The sequence below is a fragment of the Microtus oregoni genome, unplaced genomic scaffold (genome assembly GCF_018167655.1).
Source record: "Microtus oregoni isolate MIOR12 unplaced genomic scaffold, Mior012 000007F_ref0000211, whole genome shotgun sequence".
Lineage (NCBI taxonomy): Eukaryota > Metazoa > Chordata > Mammalia > Rodentia > Cricetidae > Microtus > Microtus oregoni.
Genome location: NW_024543066.1, coordinates 23394685 through 23413835, shown reverse-complemented (window position 1 = coordinate 23413835; position 19151 = coordinate 23394685).

The following is a 19151-nucleotide window of genomic DNA, read 5'->3' as shown; positions in this document are numbered from 1 at the left end:
ATATATATATATAGATAGATAGATAGATAGATAGATAGATATAGATATAGATATAGATATATCAGAAACAGCTAATGTTGTTTCTTATGGGAACCAAGAAAGGTATTGAACCAGAAAGAGAAAGAAGTGGAGGGAAAAAGAAAAGAGAAAGAAAGAAGTTGGGAAAGTAGATGGTAGAGCATTTGCCTAACAAGTGCAAGGCCCTGGGTTTGAGCCCCAGCACCATGTAACACATGCGTGGTCCATAATACCAGCACTCAGGAAGTGAAGGCAGAAGGAGCAGGAACATAAGGTCATTCTTGGCTACGTAACAAGGAGGCCAGCCTGGGATACATGAGAATTTGTCTCAAAATACAAAAGAAGAACGAAATGGGAAGTTATAGGGACCACCGCCAGAAATCAGTGGGTATACCATTACTGGATTTTTACACATAAATAATTAAAAGCTAGTTTGGAACTATTTTGTCAAACTTTTTAAATAGTTACAATTTTTTAAAGTAAAGGATCAATTATGTCCAAGAAGACATAAATAGCATGAGTGTTTCTATTCCCTCTCAATAAATTGACTTTGCAATTTAAAAAAAAAATCTTCTAGGAACTAACCTGTGAGTTTTTCCAAACATTTAAGAGAGAAAAAAAGAAAAAAAAAAAAAACAGCCACGTGTGATGCATGAATGTGATCCCAGAACCCAGGAGTCTGAAGACGGAGACTATCAAGTTCAAAGCCAACCTGGGCTCCATAGTAAGTAAGATCCTGTCTCAAAAAAAGAAAGGAAGGAAGGGAGGAAAGGAAAGGAAAGGAAAGGAAAGGAAAGGAAAAATGTAAGGCTGGAGAGATGGCTCAGTTGATTAAATGCTTGAGAACAGGAGTTCCCCAAGTCCCACAAAAAGTGGGGAGGTATAAAGGCCACTAGTCTCAGCATTTAGGAGACAGACACAAGACCCTGGCAAGCAGGCTAGCTAGAACAGCTGGAAATGGTGAACTTTGGGTTCAGCAAGAAAACCTGACTTGTTAGTAAAATGGAACATGATCAAAGCAGACATGGGAGTCAATGCTGGGCCTCTATATATGTACATACTTGTGGCCATACACATGTGAACATGCATATACATGGGAAAATGCATGCATGCACACACAAAGACACACACACACACATGCACTCACTCACAAAAAAGGGGAAGATTAATCTCACAAGAATTCTATCAAAAAACTCACTTTCAAACTCAGCTTATAGAGTTAAAAATCTAGATGTCAAAATCTGACAAAACCACAAAACACCTCGTTAAACTTTCTCATGAATATGGACATAAATGTCTCAAAGAAAATATTTTCCAATTGAATCCAATAAAATATATTTAAAAATATACTGCATAGCGACCAAGTTGGACTTACTCCAGAAATTTGAGTTTACTTAAACATTTTTTAAAAAATAAATCAATGTAGCTTACCACACTTATAGAAAGATGATTTTTTTAAAAAAAATTCAGCTCAAAGGTTACAGAAAGTATTTTTTATAAAATTTCACAGCTATATATTTATTTAAATACATTTTAAATTGAAATAGAATTGCATAGCTCTCCCCTTCCCTTGCTTCCTTCCATCTGTTTCTAGGAATCTTCCCTCCAAACCTTCTATGGCCTCCCAACTCACAAACTGATAGCCTCTTTATCTTTGACTGTTGTTACATACATATATTGGTATGTATATGTGTGTACAAATATATAACTACAACCTGCTGGGTCCATTTTTATTGCTTGTGTGCATGTCTTTCAGAGCTGACCACTTTGTACTGGGTAACCAATAAGAGGCCTCACTGGTTTTCCCTGGGAGAGGCGAATTCTTTCTCTCACAGTTGCCTATAGTTCGACATGTAGGCATGGGGCCCCAAGAAATTTCCCCCCTTCCGCATTAGTAAGTCTACTAATACTGATGTTGTTCTGGTCTTGTTTACACAGTCATTTCATCTGTTGAGATGATTGTAAGATTTTTGTCTTTAGGTCTTTTATATGATTTATTATAGTCAATGACTTGCATATGTTGAACTAATCCTGTATTTCCAGGATAAATCCAAGTTGATTGTGGTAAATGATCCTTTGATGTATGCTTTTATAGGTTTGATAGCATTGTATTGTGGATTTTTCCATCTATGTTCATCGGGAATATTAGGGTTTTTGTTGTTGTTGTTGTGTCTTAGCCTGATTTGGGTATTAGAATGATATTGGCTTCATAAAACTGTTTTGGGTGTAATCTATCTGATTCTCTCTTCTTAAAAAGAGTTCTTTGTTTTTGTTTTGCTTTCTTCTGTTCCAATCTCATCCTCTGTTATGGGTCTGTTTAGGTTGTTGGTCTCTTGGTTTCACCAGTAGTTTGGATGAATCAAGAAACTCATTCACTTCATTTAGATTTTCCAACTCAATGGAGCACAAATTTTTAAAGCATTCTCCTAAGTATTCTGTATTTCTCTGGTGTCTATTCAACTGTTTCCCTAAAGGTTTCTGATTCTGTTGATTTTGGGTCTTTCTTCTTGTTGGCTGGGCCAAGGGCTAAGTCTCTCTTGATTATCTTTTCCAGGAGATACCTCTGAGACCCATTGATTCTTTGTATTGTTTGCACTTTCTTTTTCATTAATTTCTGCCTTGATTTTTTTTAAATTGCTATCTTCTGGGTTTAGGTTTAATTTCCTCTTGTTCCTCCAAATTCTTGAGTTTTCTCATAGGCCATTTTCTCAGTGCTCTTTCTGATATTTTAATGTAGATACTTAAGGCTATAGACTTCTCTATTAGAACTGCTTTTAATGTATCCCAGAGGTTTTGTTCTGTTGTGTTTTCAGTTTTATTTCATTCAAGGAATCTTTTTATTTCTTTCTTGATTAATTTTTTGAACAATTTCTCATTCAGTAACAAGTAGTTTAAACTCTATGCGTTTATATATTTACTGGAGCTTTGTTTAGTGCCAGTTTTAAGCTTTATTGCATAATGGTCATATAGGATACACGGAATCATTTCAGCTTTTTGGGATTTGTTAAGGTTTGTGTTGTGACCCAGCATGTAGTCTGTTTTAGAGAAGCTTCCACATGATCCTGAGTAGAGTGCATGCTCTTTGCTATTTAGGTAGGCTGTTTTGTACATATTTCTTCAGTTTATTTGATGTAAGGTGTCATTTGATTACGAGGTTACTCCATTTCTGCCAGAGAAAGTAGGAAGTTGTTGTCTTATTGCTCTAGCTAGAACCTCAAGAACTATATCAAATAGATATGGAGAGAGTGGACAATCTTGTCTTGTTCCTGATTTCAGTGGGGTCACTGTGAGTTTCTTTCCATTTAGTTTGATATTGGGTGTTGGCTTGCTGAATACTGCCTTTATTATGTTTAAGGATGTACCTTGCATCCCTGCTCTCTCCAAGACCTTTATCAGGAAGGGATGTTGTATTTTGTCGAACGCTTTTTCAGAATCTAATGAGATGATCATGTGGTTTTCACTTTTCAGTTTGTTTATATGGTAGATTATGTTTACAGATTTTCATATGTTGAACCATCCCCGCATCTCTGGGATGAAGCCAACTTGATCATTATGGATGATGGTTCTGATGTGTTCTTGGATTCTAATTGCCAGTATTTTATATAGTATTTTTGCATCATGTTCATGAGTGAGATTGGTCTGTAATTCTCTTTCTTAGTAATGTCTTTCTGTGGTTTGGGTATCAGGGTAATTGTAGTCTCATAAAAAGAGTTTGGCAGGGGGCTGGAGGTTAAGAGCACTGACTCTTCTTCCAAAGGTCCTGAGTTCAATTCCTAGCAACCATCTGTAATGGGGTCTGGTGCCCTCTTCTGGCCTGCAGGCATACATGGAAGGAATGCTGTATACATAATAAATAAATAAATATTTTTTAAAAAAAGAGTTTGGCAATGTTCCTTCTGTTTCCATTGTGTGGAACAATTTGAGGATTTTTGGTATTAGTTCTTCTTTGAAAATCTTGTAGAATTCTGAGCTGAATCCATCTGGTCCTAGGCTTTTTTTGGTTGGGAGACTTTTGATAACTGTTTCTATTTCTTCAGCAGTTATAGGTCAGTTTAATTTGCCTATCTGGTCTTGATTTAATTTTGGTAAGTGATATTTATCCACAAAGTTGTCCATTTCCTTCAAGTTTTCAAATTTTATAGAGTACAGGTTTTTGAAATATGACCTGATGATTCTCTGGATTTCCTCCGTGTCTGTTGTTATGTCCCCCTTTTCATTTCTGATTTTGTTAATTTGGATATTCTCTCTCTGCCTTTTGGTTAGTTTGGATAAAGGTTTGTCTATTTTGTTGATTTTCTTGAAGAACCAACTCTTTGTCTCAATGATTCTTTGTATTGTTTTCTTTGTTTCTATTTTGTTGATTACAGCTCTCAATTTGATTATTTCCTGCTGTCTAGTTCTTTTGGGTGGGCTTGCTTCTTTTTGTTCTAAAGTTTTCAAATGTTCTATTAATTCATTAGTGTGGTATTTTCCCAGCATCTTTATGTAGGCATTTATTGTTATGAGCTTTCCTATTAACACTGCTTTCTTTATGTTCCATAAACTTTGGTATGTTGTGTGGTCATTTTTATTGATTTTTAGGAAGTCTTTAATTTTTCCCTTTATTTCTTCCATGACCCATTGATGATTCAGATGAGCATTGTTTAATTTCCATGTGTTTTGGGGCTTTCTGGAATTAGTGTTTCTGTTGAATTCTAGTTTTCAGCCATTGTGATCTGATAAGATACATTGTGTTATTCCAATTTTCTTGTATCTGTTGAGGTTGGTTTTGTTACTGAATATATGGTCAGTTTTGAGAAGGTTCCATGAGGTGCTCAGAAGAAGGTATATTCTTTTATGTTTGGGTGAAATATTCTATAGATGTCTGTTAAGTTAGAAGTATTGCTTTCAGGTTTCTGTTTAGTGTTGCTGTTGTGGCTAAATATTAATTTTTAAGTTGTTTGGATCATGAGAAGTTTTTCTTCCTTCCTCCACTGTGGCAGATAGTTTTGCTGGATACAGTAATCTAGGTCATCAGTTGTGGTCTTTAAAAATTTGGAGTATATTGCTCTAGGCTCTTCTGGCTTTCAGAGTTTCCATTTAGAAGTTGGGTATTAATCTGATGGGGTTTCCTTTATATGTGACTTGTGTTTTTTTCTCTTGTAGCTTTCAATGCTTAATTTTTCTTTGTTGTGTATATTTAGTGTCTTAATTATGATATGCTGTGGATTGTTTACTCGTTTTTTTACTCATCTAGCTGGGGTTCTCTATGCTTCTGCATGTTTTTTTTCTTACTTTGGGGAAGTTCTCATCTATGATCTTATTAGAGATATGGTTATGACATTTGACCTAGGATTCTTCTACCTCATCTCTGGTTTAATTAAAAGATTTTATCTTTCTTCACACCTCACATACCCTGCATTATCCTTTCTTGTGCTTTTAAAACATTTTTCATCTTCATTGCTTATTCATCTAGATCCTCTACTCTATCTCCAAGTACTAATAGCGTATCTTCTCCTGAGTTTTCAAAATACTGAGTTTTTCAATTTCTTCCTCATTTCAGCTTGTGATCTCTTCAATGTTTTTATCTCCTCTTTGAATTCAGTTTTCAAATCCTGATTTATCTTTGTCATTTTATTCAACAGCATATTTATTACATGATGTCTTAACAACTCACAATATTAAGACAGTGATATAAGAATGCAAAGATGGAGACCAGCAGGTTCATCTACAGTTACATCACGAATCCAAATATGCCTGTTTAGTGTGTATTCACTTCATTAGTGACAAAAGTAATGATGTTTCTATGTAGATGAGAAACCATGGTCTTCTCAGATGAGTCATCTAGGCATTCAACAAGTGGACAGGCCTCACTCTAAAATAAAAATAAAATGTATCAACCCAAATCTAAAGCTAAAATGTGTAATTCTAAAATGAAATATGAATATGAGTGAATATTTAAAGAGTAGGCAAATGTGCTTGGGCATGAAGTAAAAATTCCTAACCATAAAAGAGAAGATTAACATTAAATATTAAAAATAAATTATACATATTAAATAATATTATGAGAGAAACAAACCCTATTAGAATATCTCTTCTTCCTTTTTTTTTTTTTTTTTTTTTTTTTTTTTTGGTTTTTCGAGACAGGGTTTCTCTGTGGTTTTGGAGCCTGTCCTGGAACTAGCTCTTGTAGACCAGGCTGGTCTCGAACTCACAGAGATCCGCCTGCCTCTACTTCCCAAGTGTTGGAATTAAAGGCGTGCGCCACCACCGTCCGGCTAGAATATCTCTTCAATAATGTTTATAAAATGCACTATTTATAAAAATAAAAACAACTATGAATCAATGAAGAAGAGATCAACTTTATACACAAATGGGCAGGCCTTCAAATAGTTCCTTGTAAAGTCTAATAAGCATATCAGGTTGCTGAACATCACTGGTTGCCAAGGAAACACAAAATCTAATTAGACATAAGCACATACCAAGCAATGTGGCTAAAATGGCATCTTAGACTGCTTTGTGATGCTGTGATAAAACACCAACCAGAAGCAACTTGAGGAAGAAAGGATTTATTTGTCTTATATATCCCTGGTCACAAGACCTCAATATAGAAACCAAGGCAGGAGATAAAACAGGAACTGAAGAAGATGCCATGAAGGAAGGTTGCCTATTGCCTTGCTCCCCATGGCTTGTTTAGCCTGCTTTCAACCCAGGACCACCTGCTTATTGGGGGAAAGCAAGCAAGCTTTAACAGGATAACATACTTTCAGGTCATACACACGATTTTCACAGATACTCAAATGGATTCATGTAGCTGTTCAAAAGACAGGCACACGATGTTCAAAGCAATGCCAACAGTAAAAGGAAAAAGAGCCCGTTATTGCTGGTGGCAACCACTGGTACTAAAGACATGCCTCTGCTCTGAACAGCTGTAAAGACTGGGACAAAGTGTGTACAGTAACAACACATAGACATCGGACAGTGAATGAGTTCTCAAGGAGCAGACAGGGACACACATGTGGAGACTCCCATTATCACCGTAACTCACTTTGCCCCATGATGCATTTTTCTAGAAGAGAGAAGAAGGTAAGAAAGCCCATGTGAGACACTTCAAGAACTCCAAGTCTGCACTCTCTGTGGGTCTGAGTCTTCTGGTTCTGTTTCTTTTGACACTCATCACAGCACACGTCCTTGTGTTTTGGCAAATATACTCTGGCATCGTATGTATGTGCATGTTTCCTTTCTATTGCTGTGGTAATATTGTCCAGGCAAGAACAGCTAAAGAAAGAAAGGGTTTATGTGGGCTTTGGTTTTAAAGTCCCAGAGGAACAGAGTCCATGACAGATTGTAGGGTGCTGGTTGGGATTTTAACGTGGAAACCGGGGAGCTGCCTGGAGGCATTCTGTAAAGGTGTAAGATTAAAGTGGCAAGGTTTGCAGATAGGCCCTAGAGCAGTTGGGAAGAGGTTGAAAAGGCAGACCATAGAGGAGTGACCCAGTGTGGCAATACCATTCCATACCTGGACTGTATAAAAAGTACAATGCAAGCTCATAGATGCATTCATCTCTGTTGCCTTATTAGAAAGGCGTTGTTGTCCTCTGCTTCACAGGCCTGCCACTATCCCTTCTTGCTATGGTATACCATACCCTCAAGCTATGAGCAAAAATAAACTCTTTCTCCTTTGAATTGTTTTTGTTGGGCATTTTATAACAGTAAGCAGAAAGGTAGCTAATTCACAGGCCATCTACAAAGTGAGGCCTTTGAGTCCAGCTGTGCTAGCTAGTTTTGTGTCAACCTGATACAGTCTAGAGTCATTGAAAGAGGGAACCTTGACTGAGAAGATGCCCCCACCAGATTGCCCCATAGGTAAGTCTTCTATCTAGCTAGGAAGTTTGAGACTCACTCCATAGCTCTGGGAGCTCCTTTTGCTGATAATAGCCTGAAGACTACACTTTTGGCTAGCATGTGCACTTGTAGATGCCACATAAGTAGAGATGGAGCAGTCTTAGGATTTATGGATTCATAGGCTATAAAGACATGTGAAAAATAAGGCATTTCCAGTTGCTGAGTGCAGAGTTAGCTGCAGAGAGAGAAGCCTCCACTCAGTTCTCCAGGCTGCTTGGAAGAACTTCTCTTTGCTCCAATGCCATCACAGTAATACTGTGTCTTCATAGACATGTGTGCTCTCACTCCACATGCCTCAGGGCAACAGAGACCTTCCTCACTACTAAAAGCAGGTGCTTCTGCAGTTGCCCCAGAGCCTGGATGAGAAGGTGGTTCTGGAGGCTACCAGGCCAAAATTCCCTCCACACCACTCTACTGCCCACCAGCTGGGCCTCTTGAAGTCTACACATGAGGATGATGTAGTCTGATAGCCTCAGGTGCCACCAATTCAGCCCGGACAACTGCCTTACTTTCTCTCCTTAGCAGTAGGAGCCCCAAGCTACCACCTCTAAGCTCTGAACCTCCATTTCTTCATTTACATGTAGATTTGGTCTCCACCTCCAAGTATATGTAAGATGACACAGGTGATACCCAGCATGTGACCAGAGTTCATTGGCATTAAGTATACCTTTTCTCAGCACCTTTGTGACTTCTATGGTGACTGCTGAGAAGAAATGATGGTTAAAAAGGCACCCAAACTTCAAAAGAGCTGTCAATGCACAGAAGATCCAAAGATGCAACGAACATATATTATGGTACCCCTTAATGATATCCTGGGGACACAAGGATGGTGAGTCACCATAGGGAAAAACTCCATGCGGACGGATACATCCTCCAGCCCTGCTACACAAGCCCACCACCTACGAGGCATGTTGGTCTCTGCAGCTGCCCTTTAGGGAGGGGTTGCAGTGTGATTTCAGTCAAACATGCTGGGAAGCGGCTGCAGAAACAGCTCTGTCAAGTACTTGCCACACAAGCACGGGAGAACCTGGTTTTGATCCCTGGTACTCGTGTTTAGAACTGTGCGTGGTGGAGTGCTTGTCACTGCGGCACTAGGCTGGCAGGGATTGGCAGATCCCTGGAGCCCCAGCCAGCACAGCTAGCTCAGTGAGCCCACGTTCCAATGAAGTGTCTGTCTCAAAAAGAAGGTGGAAAGCTACTGAAGAAAATAGTCAGTTTAGACTTCTGACCTCCACCCTCACACGTGCACCTCTCTCTCTCTCTCTCTCTCTCTCTCTCTCTCTCTCTCTCTCTCTCTCACACACACACACACACACACACACACACACACACACACACACACCACATGAACACATACATACACTAGGAAGTTCACCCCTTCACTTTATACCTTTTTTTTTTTTGGTTTTTCGAGACAGGGTTTCCACTTTATACTTTTATGAAGGCCTGTCGAAGCTCTCTCTCCAGCCAAACGTCATTTACCCGCTGCCTTCTTATCTGCTTCGTGTCAATCAGTTGACAGAGAAGAACGTCCTAGCTCCAATTTCTCCAGCTCCTAGAAGCTTACTCTCCCTGTCGCCTTTGGAAGGCTTTGGAGGTTGATATTTACACCAGGAAGATTCATCACTCTCTGCAGAGATGCCGAGATTGCATGCCTCCATTTTTATAGCATTTGTCCTTGAATAGCTCATCAACACCAACACAGTGGTGATCATTTCAAACTCAGCATGAATGATGCTGGAGCGGTGGGGGTCAAGTGTTCCCATCCTGAAGCAGAAACCAAAGCAAGAGGCTTGTTGCACCCTGGAGGGAAATAAACACAGCTGGGAGACACGGTAGATGTTCAGACCCTTGATTGATTTGTCAGCTCTCCACCAGAGCAGGGGTGGGGTGTTTGTTCATCTCCCTGGCTATATAAATGTCCCTAGATACCAACATGATGATTCTCAAAAATGAATTATCTGTGAGAGAAGGAAATAGCAAGGGCCTCGCGGATGAAATATAGCTTATTTCTTGTCATATATGTATATTAAAGTGGATGTGATCTATTCCATTTTGAATAAAAACATCAGCTGAACTAGGCACTCTTTGAACCGCTTTCTCTGAAATAAAAATAAATAAGGAAGTTGGCATAGCACAAAATTCGCCTCTTCAGTGAGGGTTTGCTGCATTGAAGGATTAGGGCACCACAATTTTTTTGGCCTGCATTTGCCGGTTTGACACTGCTGTCTTGTTGATATACAAATGCAGGGGATGAAGCACGGCCCTCCAAGGATACGTCTACCAAAGTCTGTCCCCACCCACAGAGCACCCACCTGTCCCTGTGGCCCCCTTCTCTGGGCTTTTAGGAGAGGAAACTGAAGAGGATGATGGGCAGGCAGGTCTCAGAGGGCCAGGGTGTAGCTCTTGGGAATGTATGAATGCATCAAAGTGCGAAGTCCACTCTTTGCAATGGGCAGCCCAGGTCTAGGGTGATCAAGTCCCCGACCCAGCGACAGCAGGGCCCATGCTGTCCTATGGCTATAAAGGCACATGCTTCTGTCTTTGGCCTGTCTTTCCAGGCCTAGAGCTGCAGCCTTCACCCTTTCTGAGCTTGTCAAGCTTAAGGCCTACTGATAACCCCTCCATATTTCCATCTAGTACTCTCTTCTGCTGCTGTTTTTCATGGAGACACCTGCCTTACAATAGTAGCCTCTGGATTACTGGATATATCAGCCTCCAACTGCGCACTCACACATTCAGGCACAAATGTGCAATGCAACAACACGCATGTAGAAATATACACAACTAAATGCATATACGGACATGTGAGTCAGCCACTTGTAGCTTCACACCAATACTAATATGTTTATGCATCCTCTCTTTTTCTCATTTCTCTCTCTGTCTCTCTCTCTCTTTCTCTCTCTCTCTAACACACACACACATACACACACACATGCTAACTCAGATGATATACATCCCTATAGCTCCTTCAAGTCGAGGTTATTTTTCTGGGTATAATGCGCCAGGAATTGAGAATGAAGCCAGCCATGTGACAGAGACAAAAGGACACCCACTACGATAGGTGTCTAATTCACCCAACACAAGTCAGGTGAAATGAACCATCAATAAGGCATCCCTGGGCTGTTCCTCAGAGACATCTTCCAGAAATTCCCTTTATAGCACTGCTCGTGGGATCAGGGTCATGGAGAACAGCTCTCACAGGGACTCCACATACCATGTGCAAGGTTCCCCACAGCCCATGACAAACACCCTCAAAGCACAAGTCTGAGAAACAGTTGTGATTTTGATACTTTCATGCTAAAGAATAACACTACAAGGTAGAGAGAGTTCCATGTTACAGCTGACCAGAAAAAAAAGCACTATTGTGGAACCATGTTTGAGAACCATTTTATTTACAGGACATATACATGCACTAGTGCATACATGTCTATATTTATGTGTGTATAGTTAATGTGTTTGAGGCCAACACCTTTAGAGTAAATTCACAGTGGAAGTGTGTGATGTAAAAAGATGATTTTCATAGTATTTTTTAACTTTTAGAATATTATTGTTATGCTTTTCTACAAGTTGTTAAAATAAGAACTCATTTATTGCAGATGGAAATTGTAAAACTAAAAATTGACTTTTAGTTACTAACTATTGAGCACCTAAAACATACGAGGAACTTAAGATCAGTTACTTCTTTTCCTACATCTTTAGACAAGTAAGTGCTGTACACTGTTACTCACACAAGGAAGCTGAGACTCAGAGCTGAAGAAGTTGTTCAAACTCCCTGTGGTGGCTAATACGGCCTGTCAACTCCACAGGATCCAAGTGTAGTATGAGAATGGTTAGCAGGGGAAGAGCCACCTTCAGTATGGGCAGCGCCATCCCCTAGGCTGGAGTCCCAGGAGCATAAAGAAAGGATGGAGGTCAGCACCAGCATTCATCTCTCTCTGCATCTGGACTATGGACACTGATGCTCTAGTCCCTCCTCCTGCCACTGTGCTTCACCTCCACAATGGACTATGCTCTCATGTTTCATCCCAAACAAACCTTCATTCTCTACGTTGTCTCTTGTCAGATAGTTTTTCACAGAGACAGGAAAGGTAACTGATAAAGTCACAAGCTGGACTGCCTCTCTGACTGCTGACTCGGAGGCCTCAGCTTTTTCTCTCAGTCTTCACCTACAGGCACCATGGAGGTGCTTCTGCTTTCTGAAACTCCAATGCAGAACAAAGCACATACAGACAAACTGGGAAGGATCACTCAGAACAGAACTAGGGCTTCACTAAATCAACCTCAGAGCCTTCCCATTTTTGTTCTAGAAGTTCTACTACAACCTTCACTACCCAGGTCAAAAGAATGACTGCACATTATAGACTTCTAATATTTTTCCTTCAACTCACCAACATTTATAAAGCTCTTTCATGCTTGACACTAGGCTAGATGATGAACTAAATACAAAGACAGTTTAACCTTTACCTCCAAAGTGTCTAATGTACACTGGGAACCAGTTCAAGTTACATTAAACTCAACTGCAGTAATTCATGTGCACACAAACACAGCTATACACAAGATGATTAGCTTGAAATGAGGTCTCATAACAAGCTTAAGGAACTTAGGTCAAAACAAGAAGTAGCTGATTTTAGGACTGACCACTTTGTACTGGGGTGTTGTAGGAAAATGTTCTTGTACACTGTAAAGATAAATGCTGATAGGCAGGAAATACATACAGGGCAACGAGACTAGGAGAACTCTGGGAAGAGGAAAGGCAGAGGTCAGTCACCAGTCAGACACAGAGGAAGCAAGGTGAGAATGCCTCACTGGAAAAAGGAACCAACACACATGACTAAACACAGACAAGAATAATGGGTTAATTTAAGTTGTAAGAGCTGGTCAATAATAAGCCTGAACTAATAGGCCAAAGAGTGTATAATTAATATAAGCTCTGTGTGTTTCTTTGGAACTGAATGACTGCTGTACCATGTGGAACAGAAACTTCTGTCTATACTGAGGTGCAAAGGAGGGTTTAGAGGGAAGGTACCTGGAGAGACTAGAGAGAAGAAAGGGAAGGGGAAAATGATTTAATCCTGTTTTCATTAAAATGTATTACAAATAAAACCAAAGAAAGATTACTTTGGCCTCTATTGCATTTGATGATTTAATATTTGGCAGCTAGGTAGTTATGGATCTGTGACAGCCACATTGTTAAGACCTGTAAATCTGTAAAGCAGACATGGAGCACACAGTTACCCTCCAGGAGCCACAGTCCAGTGGGGACTGGGAAGGTTGAGGTTGGATTTTTATCCAGAGAGTAAGCAGCTGTCTGCTTTCTGGAGGAAGATTCATAAAGGAAGGGCACTGAGTATGCTGTGGAAATAGGCCTGTTCTCCAGAGCGTGTCCTCAGCTGCACTCTCTTAGAACAGGCCTTAGTCACCTTTTCCAGGATGTGTGTCTGTGTGTGTGTGTCTGCATGTGTGTGACATAGGTGGGTATGTATATGCTGTATGCATGTGTACATGCCTGCACATATACACAGAAGCTGAGAAGGTCATCTGGTGTCCTTTGTCACTCTCTGACCTATGTCATTGGGACATGGATGGTAGAAGGCAAGGATTAATACACAAGGTTGTCCTTTGCCCTCTACACACTAGGGGATGTGTGCATCTACATTTATTTACGCGAATGTGCATACATTCATACATATGTGTACATACACATGTGTACACACACAAACATACACACACACACAATTATCCTGGTAGGACTGAGAAGAGGGCTTAGTTGGTAAAACTGTTCAATCACAAGAACCTGAGGTCATTTCCCAGCACCCTTGTAAAAAGACAGCCATATTTGTACAAGCCTCTGGTCCTAGTAATGGAGCAGTGAGACAGGAAGATGCCTGGAACTCACTGGCCAGCCAGTCTAGTTAAATCCGTGAGCTCCAGCATCAGTGAAAGATCCTACATCAAAAATCAAGAGGGAAAACAATCAAGGAAGACATCTCATATTTACCTCTGAGCATCACACAATAATAGCATGCAGTGTCTTAGATAACGAACAAGAAGAGTTGATTCAATACAAAATCAGACAACAAAATAATTGGTTTCCCCCCCTTAGATAGCTTCTAATATGTATAAAAGTAGCCATGTCCATCATAAATAACACAAGGGCTTAGCATTCTCTGAGCTCTGTCGCAAGCCAGTTTTGAAGAGCACAGCGAAAATATTTTATTTTGGGTATTCTGTACATGGCTATATACTTGTCACTGTTTTTATAGCCCTAAGACTCCATGAATATAATCAGCCTTGTAACCCATCATAAGCATGGGGACATCAAGGAATATATAGAAAGGCAGGCCTGATGGCAGTCTTGTCTCCTTGGCGGTGGCAACATTTGTGCTCTATAGCAAAGGGTCTAATGGCTGCTTTATTGGGTATAGCTTCTGGAAAAATTTATAAATTGATTATGAAAATAACTTCTGTATTGAAACTTGTCATGATAGAATACAGTTTTAAAAATCAAATTCTAAAACCATTTGAAATGTGACAGCATTTTATGAGTTGTGAGAATTATTTGGCTCATTAGATTACATTGTTATAATAAGATTAAACTATGTTATCTTTGACCAGAGATAAGGAATATGGTGTCAACACCAGCTTCCTTAGCCCCTTCTCCCCATGGAGATGTGTTCTGGGAGGGTAGCTCCCAGAAGGAAGCATGGACTCCTAGGGCACTGAGAGATAACTGGAACCTTCTTGTTGTTAGCTGTAGAAAAATATTACTTAACCCAATAAGATGAAAATTTTGTTTTAAAGTTACTTGGAAAGGAAAAAGAAAAAAAGAAACGTTATCCTTTTCATCACCAGTTGCAAGTTTATACAGTCTCAAGACTTTAAGTCATCTACTCTAAGACTTATGCCGTGGTCCTCCAGAATCTGTTTCAACCAATCTGGGAGTCTCTTAGAGGTGACTGAATAAAATAATTCTCATACATCGACTCATTTCCCGTTCCAGTAGCTTTTCATGAGCGTGGATGGGTGAGCAGATAATGAATGGATGATTAATTCGATAGATAAGTAAGTGGATGAATGGATGGATGCATGGGTGAACAGATGGATGGTTGACTGGATGGATGGATGGATGGATGGATGGATGGATGGATGGACGGATGTGGAGATCAGAGGACAGTTCCAGATATTGTCTCAATAGCTATAAATCTTATTTTTTGAGACAAGGTCTCCTGCTCACTTAGAGTTCTCCAATTAGGGAGGACTGCCTGGCCAGTGAACCCCAGTGATCTATTGCTGCTGCCTCCTTGAGCCGTCATAATGAGCATGTACCACTATGCCCAACTTTAAACATTGGTTCTGGGAATCTAATTGAATTCTTGTGCTCCCAGGGTGAGCACTTTGTGGACTGAACCGTCTCCACATCCTAAGACCTAGAATTTTCTGTCCAGTATTTAAACCAAAGGAAGGAAAGAATGACCCTAAGGGGATTTGCATAGTTGGAGCACTGTCCTCGTTAGACCAGACACTGCAGCAGAGGCTGTGTCACACTCAGGCTCCCAACAAAGTAGCCCTGAACTCAGGTCAGCCTCCCACAGGCATCTGGGCAGAGAGGGAAATTAAAGCTCACCACCCTGAAGAGAGACCTCGACTCCAATCAGGTATTCACATGCTTCTCATTAATGGCTCTCCCTCCCAAGCAAACCACTCAAATTAGCCTTAGTGCCTGTCCCTGGTGAGAACAAGCCCAGGCCAGCATCTGGCAAAACAAACAGGCCAGAGGAAGCCAGCCAGCCCCAGGCTAAATCCTGGCTGCAGGAGACCAATACCAACCTTTAACTGACATCCCTATCACAGAAAACTCTGCTGACGAATCTGTCAGAAAGCAGGAAGGTCACTGACCCTTCTGTCCTGCTGAGACACCTTCACAGGACCCTATATTTGGAGTGTCACTGTCATTTGCCTACGGAGCATACTGTTCTCTGTACTCAGGATAGTAAGTGCTACTTTTGTTTCTCCAGATCTTGCAGACAATACCATACCTATCTTAATCTGGGGTACAGCTTTTCAATGATAGCAATGTATTAAATGTATTCCTGGTTTTGTCTTCTGCTGGTGAATGGTTTAAGGAAATGATGTAATTCCCTCTGATACTAGAGTCCACCACCAGATTTTCCCATATGGTACCACTCTCAAAAAAGCTCATGAATCTAGAGGTTGAGAAGATGGCTAAACAAGTGAAGAACTTGTCACACAGGTTTGAAGATCTACTTGAGTTTCTATCGGCAGAATCCAAGCAAAAATCTAGGAGAGGTGGTCATCACCTGTATCCCCCAGGCTGGCAGGGAGACGGGATAGAGACACAGAGATGCCTGGGGCTGGCGGGCCAGCTAGTCCACCAAATCAGTGAGCCCTAGATTCAGTGAGAGATCCTGTCTCAAAAAACACGAGCAATTGAGGAAGTCTCCTGATGTTAGCCTCTGGGTTCCACACACGCAGATCCACACATTTCCCATGTTTATTAACGCCAGTGGGTTATCATGTCCGATGCTCATTATCACACTGTTAATCCTAAATTTGTGCGAGGCAGAGGCTGTTCCTCACCCTGAGTTATAATTGACTGTACCATTACCTGACAAGAGTCGTTTAAGTGAGATTGCTCTCGTTACTGAGGTAATAAAATCCACCGGGAAGATGAAAAGCCAGCATCGCGGGCTCCGCTCCTCTTCTTCACAGGTGAGAGCTCCCATGTAGACAGTTTTCCAGCACATTAGCATCTCTCATGTTAGCCTGGGTTTACCGGTTTAATAGCCTCAGCCTCGAAAGCTGAGAATCCGGGCGGAAAAGCACTGCAGCTGCAGTTAAGCCGCCCCCGTGCATCTCCTCCAGCCAGGCAGGCAGCCGTCCCGTGACTGTGTGGAGTCCGTGCTGCTTTCCTGCCTCAAGAGGTCCCTGCAGAAAACTAGCACACACACTCATGATCTCCCGCTATCCTGGACCTGTAGAGTGGTGACTAGGGGTAGAGAGGGACAAGATGGTGCAACAGATGATACACACCAGGCTGTTGGAAGGGGGCCCAAGCATTTTCTGTAACTGACTTGGAGCCGTTGACTATGTTGTGTTAAGGATGGTTTTGTGCTTCATTCTAGTTTAGCGGAATAAAACCAATGCCATCTGGGTACATGCCAGAGGGAGCTGCGGTCAACATGCCCCCCCCCCCAGGGCCATGATTCCCATCCCTCAATGTTTGTTGCATCACTATTTTCTCATATTTCCAAATTCTCCTTCTGGGGGAAATCCCCTTTAGACTCAGGGAGGATGTAAGACTTGCAAGGGTCAGCAAAGAAGGAAAACACAAAAGGCTCAGGGAGCTCCTATAACTTACAAGATTCACAAGCCCCCCCCCCCTCCATTCCCCCTGCATACTGTGTTATACAATCAGCAGCTACTGCATGTCAGTGGAGGCTCTACTACAAGCCAAAGTGCCTTCAAGTTGGCCAGAGGATTTCTGGAAGGAAGATTTTGCTGGACTTTTCAGCTATGTAGCTGTTTTTGAGTTATCCATGCTCTTGTAAGTAACCCCTTCTTCACAGTCCTATAAATAACCCCAATAATTCACTGGTTCTCTAAACTGACTTTGGTAGGATCATTACCTTGGCCTGTCATTACTGCCCTCCCTGTGGTGGAAAAAATGGTTCACATCTGCCAAAACAAAGTTACACAGCATTGATCAGGGAAGGCATCCTCACTCTGTATCCAGATTGAGAGACTTCAGTAGTACAGGTCCTCTAACTCTACAGGATCTGACCAGTGTCTGCTGTGGTTAAAAGGTGGTTTGTCCCACCTAGCTCCAAGATGTTGCTAAGTTTTCAGTCTTCCAATGAGAAGAGCAGCAATTGGTTGGGAGGAGGCCTGAGTTGTCTGTCGTTTTCTACAATCATGATTACCTGAGCATACATCTGTGCCATGGGCTAGACACAAACACCAAAGACACAAGTCTGCTTTTGTTTATGTTCCTAGTCCACCAGTGTGGTGTATCTTGAGTATCCTAGTTAGGGTTGCTACTGCTGTGATGAAACACTATGATCAAGAGCAACTTGGGAAGGAAGAGGTTTATCTCACACACAGTTCCATATCACAATTCATCATCAAAAGCAGTGATGCAGAGACCATGGAGGGGTATCGCTTATGGGCTTGTTCTCCATGGCTAGCTCAACCTTTCGTATAGAACCCAGAACCGCCAGTCTAGGGATGTCAACACTCACAATGGGGTGGGCTCTGCCCCATCAATCACTAATTTAAAAAAACGCCCTACAGGCTGGCCTACAGCCCTGTCTTAAGGAGATGTTTTCTCAGTTGAAGTTCTCTACCCCCTAATGACGCTAGCTTGTGTTAAGTTGACGTTAAACTACCCTAGTGCATTGAGGAAATCTGGAGTCTTCACCTGATCATCGGGAACATGCTAAAGATGAGAAGGAATCAGATCCCAGACGGGGCTAGAGACTCAGGGTAGAACAACACACTACCCACCTGCAGGGGCCTTCGAATGGTAGTTGACGCATGCTCTGCAGGAAACAGGAAACTATGCAGGAGGATACAGGAATGAGCTACTCCTGCTGGTACATCATTTCATGACACATCTTCAAAACTATGAATTCAATCTGCCCCATCATGGGAGCACCTGGATTCAGAGGCAGTCCTCCCCACACTGGGACCACCTGGCTACAGAGGCAGTCCTCCCCACACCGGGAACACCTCCCCACACTGGGAGCGCCTGGCTACAGAGGTAGTCCTCCCCACACTGGGAGCACCTCCCCACACTGGGAGTGCCTGGCTACAGAGGTAGTCCTCCCCACACTGGGAGCACCTCCCCATACTGGGAGCACCTCCCCACACTGGGAGCGCCTGGCTACAGAGGCAGTCCTCCCCACACTGGGAGCACCTCCCCATACTGGGAGCACCTCCCCACACTGGGAGCGCCTGGCAACAGAGACTGTCTTCCCTACACTGGGAGCACCTAGATGCAGAGGCAGTCCTCCCACACTGAGTTCCAGTTTCCTCAGGTGCTAATGTTTCTTCTGTGACTTTGGCACACTCCCAGCAAGCTCGTTCCACTCAGTATTTAGTTTTCACTTTTATACTTAGTAGAAGACATTTATTAAATTTTAATAAGTCCCTGAGTGACAGAATTTGGAACTTTACTGATGAGGTTATAAATTTAAACACGCCAACTGTAGAAATGGGCAGGGTAA